Source organism: Natrix helvetica, assembly GCF_964273705.1.
Source record: "Natrix helvetica genome assembly, chromosome: 7".
Lineage (NCBI taxonomy): Eukaryota > Metazoa > Chordata > Lepidosauria > Squamata > Natricidae > Natrix > Natrix helvetica.
The window spans coordinates 61,112,255-61,132,629 of NC_138558.1; the positions used below are offsets into that span (position 1 = coordinate 61,112,255).

At 43.5% G+C, this 20,375-nt stretch overlaps 1 protein-coding gene across 2 annotated transcripts in view; it reads right to left on the minus strand.

Annotated features, from left to right (window-relative positions):
* NDST4 (N-deacetylase and N-sulfotransferase 4) overlaps positions 1–20,375 on the minus strand; it is a 167,189-nt gene that overhangs the window by 32,612 nt on the left and 114,202 nt on the right. The window lies entirely within an intron of this gene.

The window sequence follows — 20,375 nt, forward strand, 5'->3', positions numbered from 1 at the left end:
CCCTGAGGAAACTGCGGATGGTCGGATTCCAGCCAAGAGATGCGTAGCCCTCAACTGAGAGGATGGTTGACAGGGCTGCCGCCTGGCACCTCAGGGTGTTAGGTGCCAGGCCCTTGTCCAAACCTTCCTGCAGGAAGTCCAGGATGACAGGAACCGAAGCAAGGGGCGCAGACGTACCATGAGCCGTGCACCAGCTGGCGAAGGATTTCCAAGTGGCGTTGTAGATGCGCGTCGTGGACTGCCGTTGTGACGCTTGGATGGTGCCAATCACCTTGTCTGACAACTTGCCTCTGCTTAGGAGATCCCTCTCAAGTGCCAGACGGCCAGCTGCAGCCACTGGAGTTCTGGATGTTGAAGGGCCCCCTGGCTGAGAGAGATGTCCTGTGGAGGAATCCGCCACGGTGGTGTGATCGAAAGACTCACCAAGTCTGCAAACCAGGTTCTCCTGGGCCAGTACGGTGCTACCAGCAGCACCTCCGCCTCCTCTGCTAGGATCTTCCTGATGACTCTGGGAAGAAGAGGTAGCGGTGGAAAAGCGTAAAGCAGACCTTTCGGCCACGGGCCGTGCAGCGCGTTGACTCCTTCCGCCCTCGGGTCGTGGAACCTTGTGAAGAACCGTGGAAGATGCGCGTTGGCCGCGGTGGCGAACAGGTCCACCAGCGGGAGGCCGAACCTCTGGGACAGTTGCTGGAACAGCAGCGGATGTAGACGCCACTCCGAGTGGTCGACTGTGGATCTGCTCAGCCAATCCGCCTGGGTGTTGCTCGTGCCCGAGATGTGCTCCGCCTGAAGAGAAAGGAGATACCTCTCCGCCCATCGACCCAAGAGCTCCGCCTCCTTCATCAGGGATCTGGAGCGCGTTCCCCCCTGTCGATTGATGTGCGCCTTGGTGGCGACATTGTCTGTCATGATGCGCACATGGTGGCCCTGAACGGTGCTCTGGAAGTGCTTCAGTGCAAGCCTGACTGCCCTCAGCTCCAGCCAGTTGATGCTGTGAGCGGCTTCGGAAGGGGACCACCTGCCCTGTGCGAGCTGGTTGTGGCAGTGGGCCCCCCAACTGAACAGGCTGGCATCCGTTGTGATGGTGAGCCTGACTGGCTCCTTGAATGGCGACCCCTTTAACAGGGCCGGAGACAACCACCACTTTAGAGAGCGACGTACCTCTGCTGGAACTGGAATCAGTCTTGTTGAGCTGCTTTCGTTTGTTCTTTGATATGGAAGCAGGAGCCACTGTAGGGGACGGGAGTGAAGTCTCGCCCAAGGCACGATTGACAGGCACGAGATCATCTTGCCGAGGAGCTGTGAGAGCTGAACCACCTTGACTAGACGTGACTGCTGCACCTGAACGACCATCTCCCGAAGGCTGGCCACCCTTTCCGGGGATAGGGATACCGTGCACGAGGTGGTGTCGATGACGGCCCCTAGATGCTTCAGTCTGGTCGTGGGAACGAGATGACTTTTTTCCAGGTTGATGGTGAACCCGTGGTCCCGGAGCGCCTGCATGGTGTGTTCTAGGTCGCTGACAGCTTGTTGATGTGATGATGACAGAATGAGAACATCGTCTAGGTAACAGTGGAGTCTGACTGGACGTGACCGTAGAAAAGCCGCCACGGCTGCGAGAACCTTTGTGAATGTCCTGGGCGCCGATGACAGGCCGAATGGCATTGCCCGGTACTGGTAATGGGGCCCGCATAAGAGAACCTCAGGAACTTGCGGTGGGCTTTGCGGATAGGGATGTGGAGGTAGGCCTCTTTGAGGTCTATGGACGTTAGTATATCGCCTGGCCTGATGCACCCCAAGATGGACTGGAGGGACTGCATCTTGAACCTGCGATATGTCACGTGGTGATTGAACCTCTTTAGATCTAATATCCCCCTCCACCCTCCTGAGTTTTTGGGGACCAGAAACAGGATGGAGTAAAACCCTCTTCCTTCCTGGCCTGCTGGGACAGGTTCTATGGCCCTGATCTCCTTGAGGTGCCTTATCTCCTGTTCCATGAGGGATCTTTTGACTAACCCTGAGGGAACTGGACACCGGATGAAGTGGCGGGGAGGGGGGGGGACCAGAATTCTAAAGTGAGACCCATGCGGACCGTTTGAAGAACCCACTGGTCCGACGTGGTCTGCTCCCATTTGGCGTGGAACAACTGCAACCGCCCTCCTATGGGAGCTGACCTGTGATGGTCATTTATACCTCCTAAAGGGTCGGGAGCCGGAGCCCCCCCGAAATGGCCGCTTGGAGAAGGGCTGCTGGCGACCTCTGTCTCGAAAGGACTGACGGTCCTGAGACCGCTCACCCTGCTGGGGATACGCCCGATGATAGGGGGCGGAGCTGGTGGAGGGCTCATTGTTCCGAAAGGCCTGCCTCCTGTAAGAGCCAGGACCTTTACGATCAGGCTTTTTGGTGACTGATGGCATCACTTTCTTTTTGTCCTTGTTTTCCACAAGGACTGGATCAAGGACCTCACCAAACAGCTTGTCCCCTTTAAAGGGGGCAGTAACAAGCTTCCATTTGGAGCGCATATCCACATTCCAGTGCCTAAGCCACAGGAGGCGTCTGGAAGTAACATTAGACGCTAGGGCATGTGAGGCAAACTTAGCAGCATTCAGAGTGGCATCAGCAGTGTACTCTGTGGCTGCCATGATTTTATTGATATCCTGCCTGACTTTAACGTCCTTGGCAGGTATCTTCCTCAACAACTGCCTCAGCCACAGGAGAGCCGCCCTGGAGAAAAAGGAGGCTGAAGCGGAGGACTTAATGGCCCATGCAGCTGCCTGATGGGTCTTGTGACAAGCAGTTTCGGTTCTCTTGTCCTCAGCCTTGAGCCCCTCCAACAGGTCAGGAGGGAGCACAGAAGAGGAGGTAAGAGCCGCTACAGGGGGATCGATAGGAGGGAGCTTGAGCAGCTCCTCCAGGCTGGCATCCACCGTATATAGCTTCTTGTCATGGCTGCTGGGGGTAGCCATGGTAGCTGGCTGCGCCCACTGTCTTTGAACTAAATTGAGGAACATCTTGGGTACAGGAACTATTTCCTGGACCGAAATGGGTTCCTCAAAGAGATCCCCAGATAGATCATCAGGGTCTACAACCACCTGAGCTGGGGGGGTGGACCCCATGTGAGTTGAGATCTTAGCCTTATCTAAAATGGTTTTGAAATTATCCAAATTAAATAAGCCTGAAAAGGCCGGCTTTTTGGCGGGGCTTGCCTCATCCCCAGAGAATTCAGCTTCCTGCCTAGGAAGAAATTCCTCTTCTTCCTCCCAGTCTGACTCATCGGAGGCCACTGAAGAATGCAGGGACGGAGGTGGAAGGCTAGGAGTCATCTCTCTGGAATCCTCCTGGGGTTGCAAATGGTGGGTCTTGCGAGTGCGCTTGCCACCTTTTCGCATGCCTGCCTCAATGCCCTGGGAAATGGCCCTGTTAATTATTTCCTGCATTTCAGTGGATAGGTTAGGCCCTTGGTCCTCAATGGGGCGAACCCTTTGAGTGGGCCCGGGGATCGGCTGTTGAGGGGCTAAGGGCCCCATTGGAGCTGGTCCCTCCTCCATATCAGAGGGACAGGCAAAGAGATCAGCCTGATCAGCCATGGAATGGCCTGGAGAAGTTGCCATGGCCAAGGAATCCCCTTCCTCTTCACTATCAGAAATGGGGCCTCCCTGGGCTGGAGGAATTTCCCTGGAGGGCTCCCCAGGAGACACCGAAAGGGAAGATTGGGCCTGCTGTTGGGCTTTGGAAGACTGTTTTTCTAAGGCCTTCTGTCGCCTTAATACAGCTTTGTCTAGGCCTGAGCCCTGCTTGGGGCCATGCCTGGAGTAAGGCTTACTCCCTCTAATGGCCTCCCTGGCAGCTTTCCCGGCCTGTCTTACAGGGGCTCTGGAAGAGACACCCTCAGAAGTCTCAGGGGCCTGATCTGGCATGGTAACAATCACTGGTTGGGACAGTAGGGGGATGGGAAAACCACCACTCACCACCTCCAGAAAGCCCACCGCAGCACGATGCTCCTGAGGAGACAGAGAAACTGCAAGGCCTGAAGTAGCTTGGAATTTCTTAGGCGCGAGCAGAATTCGCTCCCAGCGCCTGCAGGAGAGTAAAGGAGGCGACCCAGCAGGCCACGATCCCACGCCGCTATCACTTGCTTGGATTGGGGCCCAGGTCGCCGGTCACACTGGGCAAGTCTGACTCCACACGGCTCCTGCAAAGAGCCAGGCACCAGGCAGCTGCGGCAAAAAACTTTTAAAAGTAAAGCCGGAAGATTGCGCAATCCAAAATGGCGGCCGGAACTCACCGGAGCTTTTGCGCGCCAAATTTAAAGAGGGAAGAAGCCAAAATGGCTGCCCTGGAAGCCCACGCAGCAATTTGACTTGCTAGAAGCACAAATTGCAACGGAGGGCTTCCAGTGGGAATCGGCCCCCAGTAGGGGTGCCCCAACAGCGCTGGCGTCGGCACTCCGACCCACGCGCTTCCCCCAACAGCTGCCTGCGGCTTCTAGGAGCCAGAGCAAAGCCCCGGACTCCAGGAGAGCCGAAAGGGTGAGAAAAACCCAATTAAAAAGGGAAAAAAACAAACTTAAATTTAAACTCACCAGCCTGCTCTAAAAATCCTTAAATCTGCTGTTTTAAAAAATTATTCTTCCTCTGGAGAGTCCAAGGAATCAATCTTAGAACTGGAGAAATCTTAAAGCGCGTCTACTGGGCTAGCTGAATTGAAAAAATCTGAGGAGAGTCGGCACCAGAGGCGTGGCTTAAAGTTTTCAATTCAGTTCTGGGCAGATTGGCTGTGTTTAACCCTTCTTTGGACTCTCCAGAGCAGCGCCCTGGAAAACAACGTCGTGACGTTGGCTCCTCCTCCCCACCCTCAGGCATATTCTGCCGACCACGGGTGGCCGAGGTGGGGGAGTGGGTGGGTGGGAAGCTCCAAAAGTCTGGCAAGAAGGGGAGGGGTCCCCTGGTGGGCAGGGGGGCACAGCTTCCCTTTCAGCCTCCAAAGCCACACTCAGCCCGCTCAGCTCCCAGGGATGCTTTCCCGGCCAGCCACCGATTTATAAACAAAAATTAACCATCTTCTTTTAAACTTTTCATTTCAACGAGAATTTAAGAAGTTTTAGAAAAATTCTCATTGAAATTGAAATATCACGTGGCGGTGGTGCATGGGCTGCTGACCGACCCAGTGCCTGGCCATGGTGGTGGGGCTGTTGTGGAGCATCTCCCAGCTGGGAAGAGGCACCAGAAGAAAACGGGGCCACCAAAAGCTCACCTGCAGCCGGCAACGGGGCACAAAGGAACGCCTGCCAAGCAGAACTGAGAGCGTCCCCAGGTTGGTGGGCTGGCGGGGAGGTTGCGCAGACCTGGAGGCAGTGGGGAGGTGGGGTGTCGAGGCTGCCCTGGGTACCTGCAATGGGCGGCAACCTGATGCTCACAGCTCTTGGAGGAAGGAGGCAGGGAAGTGAGCCCCGGGCCTCATCTCTGCCTCCTTCCTCGAGAGCTGGCTTCGGGGATGGCCAGCCTCTCCTGCCACTATGCCCTTCACTCACCTTCCACCTGGAGGCTCTGCTGGTGGGGCACCTCCCATTTTGCCTCCAACGAGACTGGGTGCGGCAGAACATACAGCGAGGATGCGTCCATGTCTACTATTGCTATCACCAGCAACAGCGCTGTAGCAGTGGCGGCAGCTGGTCTCTGCTTCTGTGGGTGTGGCTGCTCTCTGTTCTTTGCAGCCTGGCTGGATATAAGAGCCTCTGAAATGGCGCCTTGCTTGCTGCAGCTCGGACATGGGGGAGGCGGGAGTAGTGCTGTGTGGGTTTGGGGAAAGGTGGCCGGGGCTGGGCTGCTACAGCTGATCCTCCACTGACCCCTAAAGAAAATTAGGCGGCAGATGATTTGCTTGTACAACCAATTATCCGCCACCACTTCTTCTTTAGAGGTCGGCGGAGGATCGGCTGTGGCAGCCCATGTCCAGAAATAACATTAAGGACAAATCTAAACAAAAAACCTCTATGAACTCCCAAATTTCTGCTAAATAATGACAAAGAGACCTGAAAATGGTACAGATTTTCACATAGGCAGCATTTTTATTTATACTCCATTTGGGAGATTCACACAGAGTTTAACTGGTTGTAATAGCAGTTTTGGAAGAACGGATATTTCACTTTGGTTCCTTTTTCTATTTTGTACTGCTGATTCTACAAAAGTCTCTCAAGATAGAACTGCAAATCAAGACATTATTTTGTACTTTGAAAACCTATATTCTAAATCATCCAACCCAATAATTTTCCCTTGCATGCTAGAGAGTGAATATCAAAGGTATCCCTGTTCACTGAACAGAAATGTAACTTTTAAAACTCCACTGAGTGTTGTCCCATCTACAGTCAGTATTTTGCCTAAAGATAATTGCCCAATGGGTAGTTTCAATTATGTGTGCTATGTTCAATATCTTTGTAGGCGCTAAAATGCTATCTTCCAATGACAAATAATAGAGTTTAGCTTGAACAGTATCTCAGGACATATTGCTCTGCGTGTTTTTACTTATTATGTGTGCAATTTATTTAGTTAAATTAACTAAGAAATCCTATCCCTTAAGAATAATACATGCAGCTCAGACTTCCCTTACTCCTAATTTTACTGTTATTTATTGATGCATAACTTTTATTTTTAAGAAAGTACAAAATCATATTTGATATCAGTCTTAATAAAAAGCCTATTCTGTGTTCATCATATTGTTATCCCTCGTTATATAAACTTAATGGCTTTTAGATTGTTTTTCCTTGCACGATAATGAATGCTGCTATTGCAATTAAATCTTAAACTGCAAACCATTAACTGAGTGTTTGCTACTACATTTGAATCTGAAATTGAAAATAATCCTTCAGTTCAGCACTTCACAAACTTTTCTATGCCTCAAACCAGTGGTGGGTTTCAAATTTTTTTAGAACCTCTTCTGTAGGTGTGGCCTGTTTTGTGGCAGTGGCTTGCTGGCCCTGTGACTGGGTAGGAGTGGCTTGCCAGCCATGTCATCGAGTGGGAGTGGCTTGGCAATCATGACTGGGTGGGCATGGCCAACTTGTAAAATGTGGTGAAACTCACTTAACAACGCTCTTGCTTAGCAACCAAAATGTTGGCTCAGAAACTCTGGCATTTGAAGCATGCAAGTCTTAAAGCTGTCAAGTTACAAGACCCTTGTACCCTTAATCTTTTAGAAAAAAACCCCAGGGGTGTTCAAACTTGATAGCTTTAAGACTTGTAGACTTCAACTCCCAGAATTCCTCCTCCAGTCATGTTGGCTCAGGAACTCTGGCAGTGAAGCACGCAAGTCTTAAAGCTGTCAAGTTACAAGACCCTTGCATCCCTAACCCTTTAGAAAAAAAACCCCCAGGGGTGTTCAAACTTGACAGCTTTAAGATTTGTGGACTTCAACTCCCAGAATTTCTCCTCTCGTTCTTCATCTTGATGATGTTCGGACAGGCAGGGGGAGGGAGCTGGAATCGGTTCTAAACAGCACTGTAGATTTGTGGAACCTCTTACAAAATAAGTACAAAATAAGATACAATGTGTTCTTGAATCCTGATTTGCCTGAAAGTGACCAATTCTGCAGAAAGATACCAATTTCTGCTTACATGTTTATTTCTTTGTTCTTTCTTCGTTTCCTGAGTTACAATGACGATGGATATTTAGCTATCCTACCAGTGGAAGGAACAAAATAGAAACAAATGGCTGATCCCACACCATCATGAATATTTATGGATAGGACATAATAAAAATAAAAGTAAATAAATACTTTGAAACCATGCTAAGCAGAGAGTCTTCCAGGCTTCTGACTTGTTCTAAGAATGCAAAAATGACTGCTGAAAAAGGTGGATATTTTTTTTTATTTTAAAAGCAAAAGACTAACTGATTACTCTTAGTTAAAAGAAGGAAAATTATTTCTAATCAAATATATAGTCATAAGGAAACCTGTTAAATGAAGGGGTCACTATAATTCCAAATAAAATTGCATTTTAGAATTATATAAGCTGATTTTATCCCTTTCTAATATTGGAATACCAATAACAGGAATATTTTTCTTGTAATTAGGGGATTGCAAGGCTCTCTAAACTCAAGCTGTTGCAGGAGTATGAACCAAGCCCCATTTCCATCTTTCTTAACTCATCTTGATAGCCTGGCATCAGGACTACTGAACATCTTGGGTTAAGGCGATGCCAGTGCACCGGCCCAAAGAGATGATAGTTTAGCACGGACAAAAGATTTGAGATACAGTGCTAAAAGATAGATGAATAACAATGAGGAGGTGTCCATTGGAGAGTCAGATGTATCAGCCCACATCATGAAAGGAGTCTTCAGATATATTCCTAGTCCTCCTTCTTACCCACACAATAGAGGTCTTCTACAGAAGCCATGTTGGTCGCAGTTCTTCTTTCTGCAATCTTAACTATCCATTGGACTTTGTACCTGCCCTGTTTGATTGCTGTATCAAACCTGGCTGTTATAGAAGAACAGATGACAGACTCAATTAATTCTTTTGTAAAACTGTATCAATAGTTCCTGGGGCAGTCTGAACTTCCTGAATTGAGGCAAGAGGAACATTCTTCGTTGTGCCTTTTTAATGAGGTTTCTGATGTTAAGCGTCCATTTCGGGTCCTGGGGGACAATTGTATGCAAAAAACGTGAAGGACTCTATTGCTGATACTGTGCTGTTAAATATAGTAAGAGGCGGTAAAATAGAAGGACTCCTCCTAAAATCCACTCTCATCTCTAGAATTTTAAGCATGTTCAGCTCCAAATTTTATGGCTGCGCCATTAGCCCTAGTTGTTCAACCTTCCGTATATATACAGCATTAGCATTATCTCCTTCCATGCTTATTGGGCAACAACGGATCTCTAGTATTTTCAGTTTGAGGCAAATGCATCAGTGTCTTCCCATGTGATATTTAAAGTTGTCTACGAACATTTTTCAACATGTATTTCGAAGGGATCCTCTTGCTTGTTTGGCATCAGAGGGATCCATTTCATATTCTCCATACACATCTCCAGCGATTTATTAAAAAATCTGTGACAAGATCAGAGGCAGTTCTCCAGCACAGGCTTTAAGCAAGAAGGAATCATTCTTCCTGGGCTGATACTTTTCTGAACTTTTGTCTATGAAATAAGACCCCACACGTCTTTTCTAAGATCGTGAGAGGTGGGGGGGGGGTAGCGGTGGTGAGGTGTGTGTGATAGGTGTAGAAAAAGTACCTACTGTTGGTGTGCCTGAGGTGTGGTAGATAGCAGATGATAGTGATCTCCTCTCAGACCTACAGTAGAATAGATTTAGATCATCGGTGAGTTGATGATTCTCTTTAGTAAGGGAGGGAAGCCTGCTGGAGCCAATGATGTAATTTTCCTTCAGGATGCAAAATGGACGGTCCTATTTTATGGCGGTTCTGCTCCTTCATGAGTAGATGGTTCTTGTTTGTGTGTATGGGGGGAGAAAGCAATCAAATCATGAGGAATCCTAAATGAAGTGCTGCAGGTCCAACCTTCTCTCCTTCTTTATTTATTATCCACATGAAGCTGCTATGGAAGGCCATTCAGTAGGTTAGAGTAATTTATCATGAATTCAAGGATGCTATCCAGCACAAATCTGTTATTCCAGGTCAAATGGTAGATGGAGAGGATTGGTATCTGGAAGCTATAAAGATGAAGAAAGAGGCTTAGTATTAACCTCAGCAATTTGCAATGCTGTTGATTCAGATGTTGACTGAATTCCAGGTTGATATCAATGTTAGTTCTTGATAGGGTTGGACTCCCTCCAGAAAGAGCTATTTGGGATTGTCCTGGATTCTGTATATCTCATGGAATGTTAGGGGGAAACTTTTGCCAGGAGGACTTTTGCCCTGCTTGGGCTGGTGGCCCAATTTTAGACGTCCCTGGAATAAAAAAAATGCTGGCAAAGTGCTGGCATTATAGACTGCTGTAATGTCACTGAACTGCCCTTGAATATTTGCAAACTGCAACTACTATAAAATGTGGCTGCCCATAACCCTCAGACCTTCCAGAATGGCTGGAATCCAAAAAGTGAATTTTTAAAATGTGTTGGAAGTTTTAAAGGCAAAACAGATGCTTCAAGTCTGCAGATATGAAACCATTGGTTTAATCCCTTAAAAAAAAACCAAGTCTGCCTCCTGCACAACTTCCCTGCTTTTTCCTATAGTTGGGATCCAGTCATTAAGAAATGGACAAAATCTGTAGCAGCCCTCTAGCCAATGGAAGTTGCTTTGCCCCTTATTAAAAAAAACCTTACTTTCTCACCAGCAATGAGATTTCACTCAGTCAAAGGGTCAGCAGCCCTAACAATCTAACAATTCTGCCCAAAATGCTGACATGAACATCACAACAGCATTTATGACAACGACCACTTCTTTTTTATGTGTAGGTAATGCACTCAGGCATCTAAAGGAGTGGAGCATGGTTACTATAGCAAAAGACTCATTTTGTTATCCCTCCCTAAACCTCTGCCTGCCTGGCCTATCTTATTTAGGCATACAAATACTGTGATTAAATATTTTCATGGCAAAAATATTGTTTCTGCAGAAAGGTTTATTATCATAAATACTGCAGTTGAATGATATTCTATGACCAGATGAGACTGACATGCCATACAGAGGATTTGATTAACCGGCTAATGTTAAATTGAAGTTTGGTAGGCAGTGTATTATACTAAAAGATTAGAGTGCAAAAGACAATTTATGTTTGTTCAATAAACCAAGAAGAAAATAGAAAGCAAACAAACAAATATCTCCCCCACTCCCCATATACACGCACAAGCAGGGGCCAACTCAAAATAAAACACAGGAGAAGATGTAATGTCAAGACATTTATCTTTCTAGACTCAAAAATTCACAGAATGGTGACTGTAGGCAGGATTGTCAAATCTATAAAATACATTAAAGTGCAGAAACATCAAAGTGATAATAAAGGCACACATTGTGAAAGCTATGCTTTTTTCAGTTATAAAAAAATAGATGTGTAGGCTAGGCCAACAACAATGCTAAGTGAAGAAAATAGAATTTTTCTTTCAATTATGATACTTGAGAGAATTGTGGATAATTGAAAACAGAACAACAGAAAAACAATAAATAATTTAGTATTACATGAAGTAAAACTATCCTATTATCAACCCTGAAATTGGCCTGACTGAGGCCATTTTGAGACTTCAGTGCTGGCACACTAAAGAAGGAGAGATAGGGAAGGGGAAATAGATAGTTGGGGAATTGTAGTCAAAACAAAATACTTTCTCTTGGGAACCAAGGATATTTCTGCAGGTGCTCGGAAGGAGGGGACTTGAGTCACTTAGCAACTGGACAATATCTTGATTGGACCATCTGGCTGATTGTTTTGAGAAAATGACAAACTGTTACTTTTAATTAGGTGAAAACTGCGGGAATATTCAGAGTCTGTTTTCACCAGCCTATGCCTATGTGACATATCCAATAAACCTATTCTTTGAGAAAATTGTCTGCCTCAGAATTTTGTTTGCTATGGGTATGTTACGTGGAACCCTGACACTTGCTCACTGGAAACACTAATAATGGAACTTAAAAATGAACAGCTAATATGAGATCAAGAGTTATTGGAGAAATCCCTGATATAGAAACAATGATCCAGTGCCTGGAGCTATGCAGGTCTGGACTGGAAGGACGAGACTAAGGCTCAATCCTCACAACACTGAGTAGCTGTGTTTATTCTCCCTCTCCCAACATCTTTATTATTCCATTGTTGACTCTCAATAGGTTGCACTTCTATGGTCACTCATAATTGGATTATTGCAAAATGTAATCTGAAGTTTGTAAAGCTGGTTCTGAATGTGGTGGTGTGGGAAGAGATGGGAGCGTGGCATTATATGTATGTCATTCCACCACTTTATAAGCTGCATTGCTTAGCAATTGGCTTCTGGATGCAGTTCAAAGTGCTCGTTATCATCTTTTAAAAAGATTTGAAGCGTGTTGTTAGTTGTGAAGTCATGTCCAACCCATCATGACCCCATAGACAATGTTCCCCCAGGCCTTCCTGCCCTCTACCATCATCTGGAGTCCATTTAAGCTCATGCCTACTGCTTTGGTGACTCCATCCAGCCACCTAATTCTCTGCCATCCCCTTCTTCTTTTGCCCTCAATCTTTCCCAGCATTAGGCTCTTCTTCAATGAGTCCTTCCTTCTCATTAGGTGGCCAAAGTATTTGAGTTTCATCTTCAGGATCTGGCCTTCTAAAGAGCAGTCAGGATTGATCTCCTCTAGGACTGACCGGTTTGATCGCCTTGCAGTCCAAGGGACTCGCAGGAGTCTTCTCCAGCACTATAGTTTAAAGTCCTCAATTCTTTGGCACTCAGCCTTTCTTATAGTCCAACTTTCACAGCCATACATTGCAACTGAGAAAACCATTGCAACTTGACTATGCACACTTTTGTTGGCAGGGTGATGTCTCTGCTTTTCAGTATACTGTATCTGAAGAACTACCTATCTCCAATAGTATCTACTTAACTGAGGACAGTAGGCATATTCTACAGCCTATCATTTAAAGAGGAAGCCCACATACTCTGTTTCAACTCCTCTGGAATGAATGCCTCCAAAGATCTGTGAGGCTCTCACTTTAGGTCCTCCAGGAAAATGCTGAAGACCTCAATGTTCTCCCAGGCCTTGGGGGAAGGGTGAGATTGCAGAGGCCCCTTTTGCCTGTTTGTTTTGTTTTACTTAGTTTTGAATTCTTCTGGTCAGTTTTATTTTTTAAAATATATATTTTATATCTAAATTTGCTCTTAGGTGAAAGTTCTCCAGAATATTTGGGAGTCAGATTGCTTATAAATTAAATAACAATTTACTGAATATATAATTTCTGATCCAGATTAATTATCCACTGCTTAGTGAATAGTAAATATAAAAAATACTTCAGATTTGGTACCTCTTTTAGTTGAAATTTATTTCAGGTAGCCTGAAAATTATGTAAGTGATGTATAACTTTGATATCAGTAAAAGTGACTACATGTAGCTCAGGTTGAACTGTGGAGTCCTTAGTGTCCTCTGAACTTGGTTGTTTTCTTGCAGATAATTCATTATCCCACCAGGTAATATCTCAGTGCTAACAATAAAATATCTGCAAGAAAACCACTAAATCAGACAGAATCAAAGATAACGGTAAGTTAAAACGAATAAGGAATAGAAAAATTATTAACTGTTGCTGTTCAGACTGCAGTTTTCTTTTTTTCTTTTAGTACAAATGATAAATTTAATTTAAATACTTTTAATTTAAATAAATAAAGTACCTTTGGATTTATCCTTTCATATAAAATTAATATGAGAAGTCTTGGGTCACTATATTTTAATGGTATGCCAATACAAGCAGAAACCATAGCAGAGCCTACTCTCATTTGATGTAGATGCTTCTTATCATGAACTCTGCCCATGTGATTAATAATTTCCTGTATCATCTCCAAAATTTCACCCTATACAGCTTCCCATAAATAATAAAAAAAACAAATAAAATTGTGCAATAAATTGTACAAACCTAAAATAAAATTTACAATGAACTCAGATTTTTGTAAGTTCACTTGTACTCAAATAGCCAAGTGTGGCCTAAACTATTTCAGTAAGATTCTTGCAATAAGAATCTTGCCTTAAGATAATAATATAAACCTATTGATGTTATCGAAAACCAGTCTTAAGAGCCACGGTGGCGCAGTGGTTAGAGTGGAGTACTTCAGGCTACTTCTGCTGATCGCCTTCTGCCAGCAGTTTGGCAGTTCAGTTCTCACCAGGCTCAAGGTTGACTCATCCTTCCATCCTTCCGAGGTGGGTAAAATGAGGACCCAGATTGTTGGGAGCAAGGAGCTGACTCTGTAAACCGCTTAGACAGGACTGTAAAGCACTGAGAAGCAGTATATTATATACTGCCTAAGATATAATACAGCCCAGGTTCAAATTCCAGTAAGGGTATGGCTAGCTGCTGAGAGCTAATTAGCTCGAAATAGATCTATACTAGTCTCCCTTTATTTATTTATCAGTACAAATACAACACAAATATAAAAAGGCAACATTAAAAATAAAAATATGGTTTTCTGCCTGGATGGTCTTCTGTGATGAGCCGAAGGACAGAAAGAGGGAGTAGTGACCTTCCTCCCATATTTAGGCATACCAGGGGTTGTAACACAAATACATACCTATTTCCCTGGCTCAACTGATAAGAGGGAGAGCCTGTGGCTTAGTGGCTAAGACTCCTGCCTAAGATATAATACAGCCCAGGTTCAAATCCCAGTAAGGATATGGCTAGCTGATGAGAGCTAATTAGCTCGAAATAGATCTATACTAGTCTCCCTTTATTTATTTATCATTTATAGAAATGATAGCACATTAATTTTTAATGGCAAAATACATGGGCATTTTAATTTCATTTTCCCTGTTCGTCCAATTTTAAAGGATGACATGAAAACATGTCCGTCTAAATATGTCTAGTTACTTGAAAAATGTTCATTGCACAAAATGGCTGTCACAATAAACTAAAGAACAATCCAGAGAAACACCAAAATGAAGTATGGATAGAATATAGGTGCATTAGAATTTATGGAGACTGGTCTGGTCATGATATATAGAACTGAAGAGAGGATGAAGCAAGCACCATGTTGCTTTCCAATTTACCATATTTATCCTTGAAGGAAAACAGTGTTCTGTTTGACTTTAAAAGAGAAGACACTTTTAGGAATCAGGTAAGAACTTGTGTCTGTTCCTATTTGTGTGAACTTAGGAAGCAACATTGCAAGGCCCAAAGGGCAGTTTAAAAACACAGAAATATTGGTGAGCTTTGGCTTCCTGAGCATTTGATGGTACATCATCTCCAGGGAGGAAGGGCAGAATATAAATAAATTTGCCACTTAGGAGCATAGAGCTTGAAACTTATGTTTAGATATGCATGGAATTCACTGCTTGAAATGGTTATCAGTCAATATTTTCAGTAGCTTGTGACACAAAATAAGAAGAATATTGAGTTTCGGAGTTCAAAACATCATAAATTTTAGCAAGTGGTCATTCAGGGAAATCGTAAGAAGCTTAAGCAGAAGTGGAAATATGTAGGAGAGGATTAAAGTGAAGCAAAGGCAGGAATAGAACATTTTCTAATCACACTGTAGAGGCAATGATAAGCAAGTTTGGAGACAGAAATTTTCTTAATAATAAAGGCATCATTAAAGTTCCCTTTAGCCTGAAATGTAGGTCATATTATACATTTAATAATGCTTAAATGCAAGTGTTCCATATATTTAAATCTTCTCCACAACTCTTTGAAGTCAAGTTATATTTCACTCCTGAGATACAGAAGTAATTATTTTATTACACAACTGTTTAAAAATAAATCCCACAACCCATATTTAGGAAGCTTATAAAATTATGGCCCACTTGTTTCTCAGAGCTATAATTTTGTCTTTCTATTAGGATGCTACTTGTCTAGAAAGCTGGAAATTGGGCCAGCTTCTAATAAAAATAATGCAACTTACGAGACACATACAGCACAGACACAAATATCATGACAGAAATGAAAAAATAATTTTGAAATTAAATTTAAAATTACAAAGACAAATTAAAAAAATATTTACATTTATTAATGGTCTTTAAATATCTAATAATGCAGCAGTAAGAGTAAACATGGAGAACTACACTGCAAAGTAGAAATTACTTGTATGAGCTAATGAGCTGTGGTGGTGCAATGGTTAGAATGCTGCTGCTAATGCTACCATTGCAGGCTAACTCTTTCCACAGTAAGGAGTTCGATACTGACTTTCTCAAGATTGACTCATTCTTCCATCCTTCTGAGGTCAGTTAAATGAGGACCCAAATTGTTGGGACCAGTGACGTGCAGTCAGGTGAGGCAAGTGAGGCACAGCCTCACCACTCTCATCATGAAAAAAAAAGTAAAAGGAAAAAGCTGAGCTAGTTACTGCCTCACCGTGGATGACTCTGCTTAACTGTTAAAAAAAGCTGGAAAAGGTACGTGTGGGTTGGAGGGAGAGGGAGGAATTCAAACTTCATCCTCCTTGTGCTGTGCAGGGCTTTGGGCAAAGGCTGGAGGGAGGGACCCTGGCTCGCTTGTGCTCTCCCTCCCCAAGAGTAGTTTGATTGCAGGCAGAGCCACGTTGTGGGGCTGGTGTGTGTGCTACAGCATGGCTCTTTGCCTGGCTTCCTGCCTCCTCCTGTGGTCTCCTCACTGGTGCTCTCCCTCCCCAAGTATAGTGACTTCCTCCTCAGGCCCCCATTCATTTCTCTCTCACACACACACAGCTGGATAAAACTATATAAAAATCTAGCCCAGCTTCACTGATTACAAGTTTGAAAAGGCAACGTGGCTCCGCCTGCAATCAAACTACACTTGGGGAGGGAGAGCACAAGCGAGCACTGAGGAGACCACAGGAGGAGGCAGGAAGCCAGGCAAAGAGCCATGCTGTAGTACACACACTTCCCCCCAGCCTCTTTCTTTTGGAAGGCTCGGATCGGCTTCCCTCCTGCTTCTCTGCCTCTCCTCTCACCCCAGCCTGCCAGCAGGAGGTGGTGGGTGGGCTTTATTGTGTTCCAGGCATTTCCCACCCAGACAGCAGGCTGCATTTGCAATGGTGGAGGTGTTTGGGAAAGGCAGCAGGGGAATGGGGGGGGATGGCAGAGGAGCTGCTTTCAAGCCACTGGAAAAGATATCCAATCCAACTTTTGTGTGTGGGGGGGGGTTTGTTTGAGAGTGAGTGAGAGAGGGAAGGGGTAGGAGAGATAGTCCAATCCAACTTCTGTGTGTGTGTGTGTGTGTGTGTGTGTTTTTGAGAGAGGGGGAGGAAGAGAGTGAGGGAGGAAGGAGGGGAAGGAGAAGAAAAAGAAAAAGAAAGAAGGAGCAAAGGAGAAAAACAAATGCTGTCGCTTTAAATTGGAACTGAGCATGCCTGGCTGTGGAATTCTGGGAGTTGAAGTCCACAAGTCTACCAATATTTGAAACCCAGCACTGTGTCAGTGCCTCACCATAAACCTCACCGCACGTCACTGGTTGGGACAATATGCTGACATTTGTAAACTGTTCAGAGAATGCTATAAAACACTATGGAATAGCATATAAGTCTAAGTTCTATTGCTTATCCATGAAAAATCCTTGTCTTTTTGTATCACATCTGGGGTAAACTGAATATTGATAGTCCAAATATATGTATAAAATGTAGAAATGAAGAATTGGTTGTTAAATGATAATGACATGTTGAAGAAAAGCAAGTTCCCTGGCCCAATTCAGGTTTAGATGTGACAGGGCATGACTGCTCATAAGTGTGTGTTAGATTACAACAGATGATAATTATTATACAATTGACACTAAACATATCTATCTTTATTCAGAATACTCTAGCAAATCATCAAGCATTATTAATAAAAACAATATGAAATTTAATCTTAAATTCCATGAGATGACTCTAAGGATAAGGAAATGAGATAAGATAATATTACAGGTGAAACTCGAAAAATTAGAATATCGTGCAAAAGTTCATTTATTCCAGTAATGTAACTTAAAAGGTGAAACTAATATATGAGATAGACTCATTACATGCAAAGCAAGATAGTTCAAGTCGTGATTTGTCATAATTGTGATGATTATGGCTTACAGCTCATGAAAACCCCAAATCCACAATCTCAGAGAATTAGAATATTGTGAAAAGGTGCAAAGTGTCCCACTCTAATCAGCTAATTACGCCATAACACCTGCAAAGGGTTCCTGAGCCTACCTCCTCCTTGTACACGTCTTATACTTGTCCTTGTTATATGTATTTCTTGTCCAGATATGTATTTTATATGTTTTATTGTACGCCGCCCCGAGTCCTTCAGGAGAGGGTGCGGCTAAGAAATAAATATTCATTCATTCATTCATTCATTCATTCATTCATAAATGGTCTCTCAGTCTGGTTCAGTAGGAATCACAATCATGGGAAAGACTGCTGACCTGACAGTTGTGCAGAAAACCATCATTGACACCCTCCATAAGGAGGGAAAGCCTCAAAAGGTAATTGCAAAAGAAGTTGGATGTTCCCAAAGTGCTGTATCAAAGCACATTAATAGAAAGTTATGTGGAAGGGAAACGTGTGGAAGAAAAAGGTGCACAAGCAGCAGGGATGACCGCAGCCTGGAGAGGATTGTCAGGAAAAGGCCATTCAAAAGTGTTGGGGACTTTCACAAGGAGTGGACTGAGGCTGGAGTCAATGCATCAAGAGCCACCACACACAGACGGATCCTGGACATGGGCTTCAAATGTCGTATTCATCTTGTCAAGCCGCTCCTGAACAACAAACAACATCAGAAGCGTCTTACCTGGGCTAAAGAAAAACAGTCCTGGTCTGTTGCTCAGTGGTCCAAAGTCTTCTTTTCTGATGAGAGCAACTTTTGCATCTCATTTGGAAACCAAAGACCCAGAGTATGGAGGAAGAATGGAGAGACACACACTGCAAGATGCTTGAAGTCCAGTGAGAAGTTTCCACAGTCTGTGTTGATTTGGGGAGCCATGTATCTGCTGATGTTGATCCACTGTGCTTCATTAAGTCCAGGGTGAACGCAACTGTCTACCAGGAGATTTTGGAGCACTTCATGCTTCCTTCCGCAGATGATCTTTATGGCGATGTTGACATCATTTTCCTGCAGGACTTGGCACCTGCCCACACTGTCAAAAGCACCAAAATCTGGTTCAATGACCGTGGGATTACTGTGCTTGATTGGCAAGCAAACTCGCCCGACCTGAACCCTGTAGAGAATCTATGGGGCATTGCCAAGAGAAAGATGAGAGACATGAGACCAAACAATGCAGAAGAGCTGAAGGCCGCTATTGAAGCATCCTGGTTTTCCATAACACCTCAGCCGCAGGCTGATAGCTTCCATGCCACGCCACATTGAGGCAGTAATTGGTGCAAAAGGGACCCAAACTAAGTACTGAGTATGCAAGCTTATACTATGCAAGCTTATACTTTTCAGATATTGTCCGATAGGTCCAATATTGTTCTATGTACAATCCTTGTTTTATTGATTGCATGTAAAATTCTAATTTTCTGAGATTGTGGATTTGGGGTCTTCATTAGCTGTAAGCCACAATCATCACAATTATGACAAATCACGGCTTGAACTATCTTGCTTTGCATGTAATGAGTCTATCTCATATATTAGTTTCACCTTTTAAGTTGCATTACTGGAATAAATGGAACTTTAGCACGATATTCTAATTTTTTGAGTTTCACCTGCTAATTTGTTTCTGCCTCAAAGATATGTCTGTGTTTTGGGAAAAGTTAAAAAAAATTAATACAGTGTTGACAAGACATTTGGTCTTACTTGTGTAAACAGATCTCAAATTTTTCAGGACAATGTCTCTCTAAAATGAGAGGCTTGGGCAAGAAATAAATTTATCCGTCTCTATCATTAAAACTGAATCTCTATATCAAATAAAATATACAATTACAATTTATGCATTAAATTTTTACTATTTTACTGGAAAGTGGAAACCAGCTTACTTTTGCAGAATACCTGAAATATGGTTTTCTTGTAAGTCTGTCTCTTTCACTCTGCATATATTCTGGATTAATATTTTCATTTTATAATGGGAATGGTAACTGTTGAAAATCCAACTTTCCTATTTGTTTGGCCAGGGTGACCAAAACATACATGAAGTAGTACATGCTCATGAAGGAAACAAGATGGTTTTCATGGACTGAATGATTTATAGCAGTATAGTGACTAGTATTTGTATAAATTTGTTTTAGCTATATTTCTTTTTTTTTAAAAAAATCACACTTAGTAATTGCAATCACTCTAAACAGAAACAGTAGGATATTAACAATGGTCTATAATGGATAATAATGGGTTAAATTAGAGAGCCTTGGTGTATAGGACAAATTCATCTGTATTTTTTAACTTAGTTCTAGTAGCTAATTTATTTCTGCCTTTTGCAATTGACTGATGGTGATTTTGTCCATGTTACTGGTGTTCAAATGGTGCTCCGATTATTTTGAGGTCAATGTTATTGGACCCCCTTCACTTTAGTCTTATTATTGTTATTTTCTGCTTTTAAAAATGAATAAAATAATTTCAGGATTACACATCAATTTGAAATATTTGTAGTATAAGAGAACTGAAAACAATGAACTGTAAATCAAAAAATTCTTGCTTGAATGTCCTACCATTAGGTAGCATTACATAAGAAATGCTTATTCTATATCCACAACTTGAAGATATATTAACCTGTTTTCATAAGACAATTGCCTACCTATCTATAGTTATACAACTATAATAAGTTGTATTTTTGGAAAGCCTCAATAATTATATAATGTAAATGTTACATTTTAATCTTCATTATCATTTAATCTTTTAT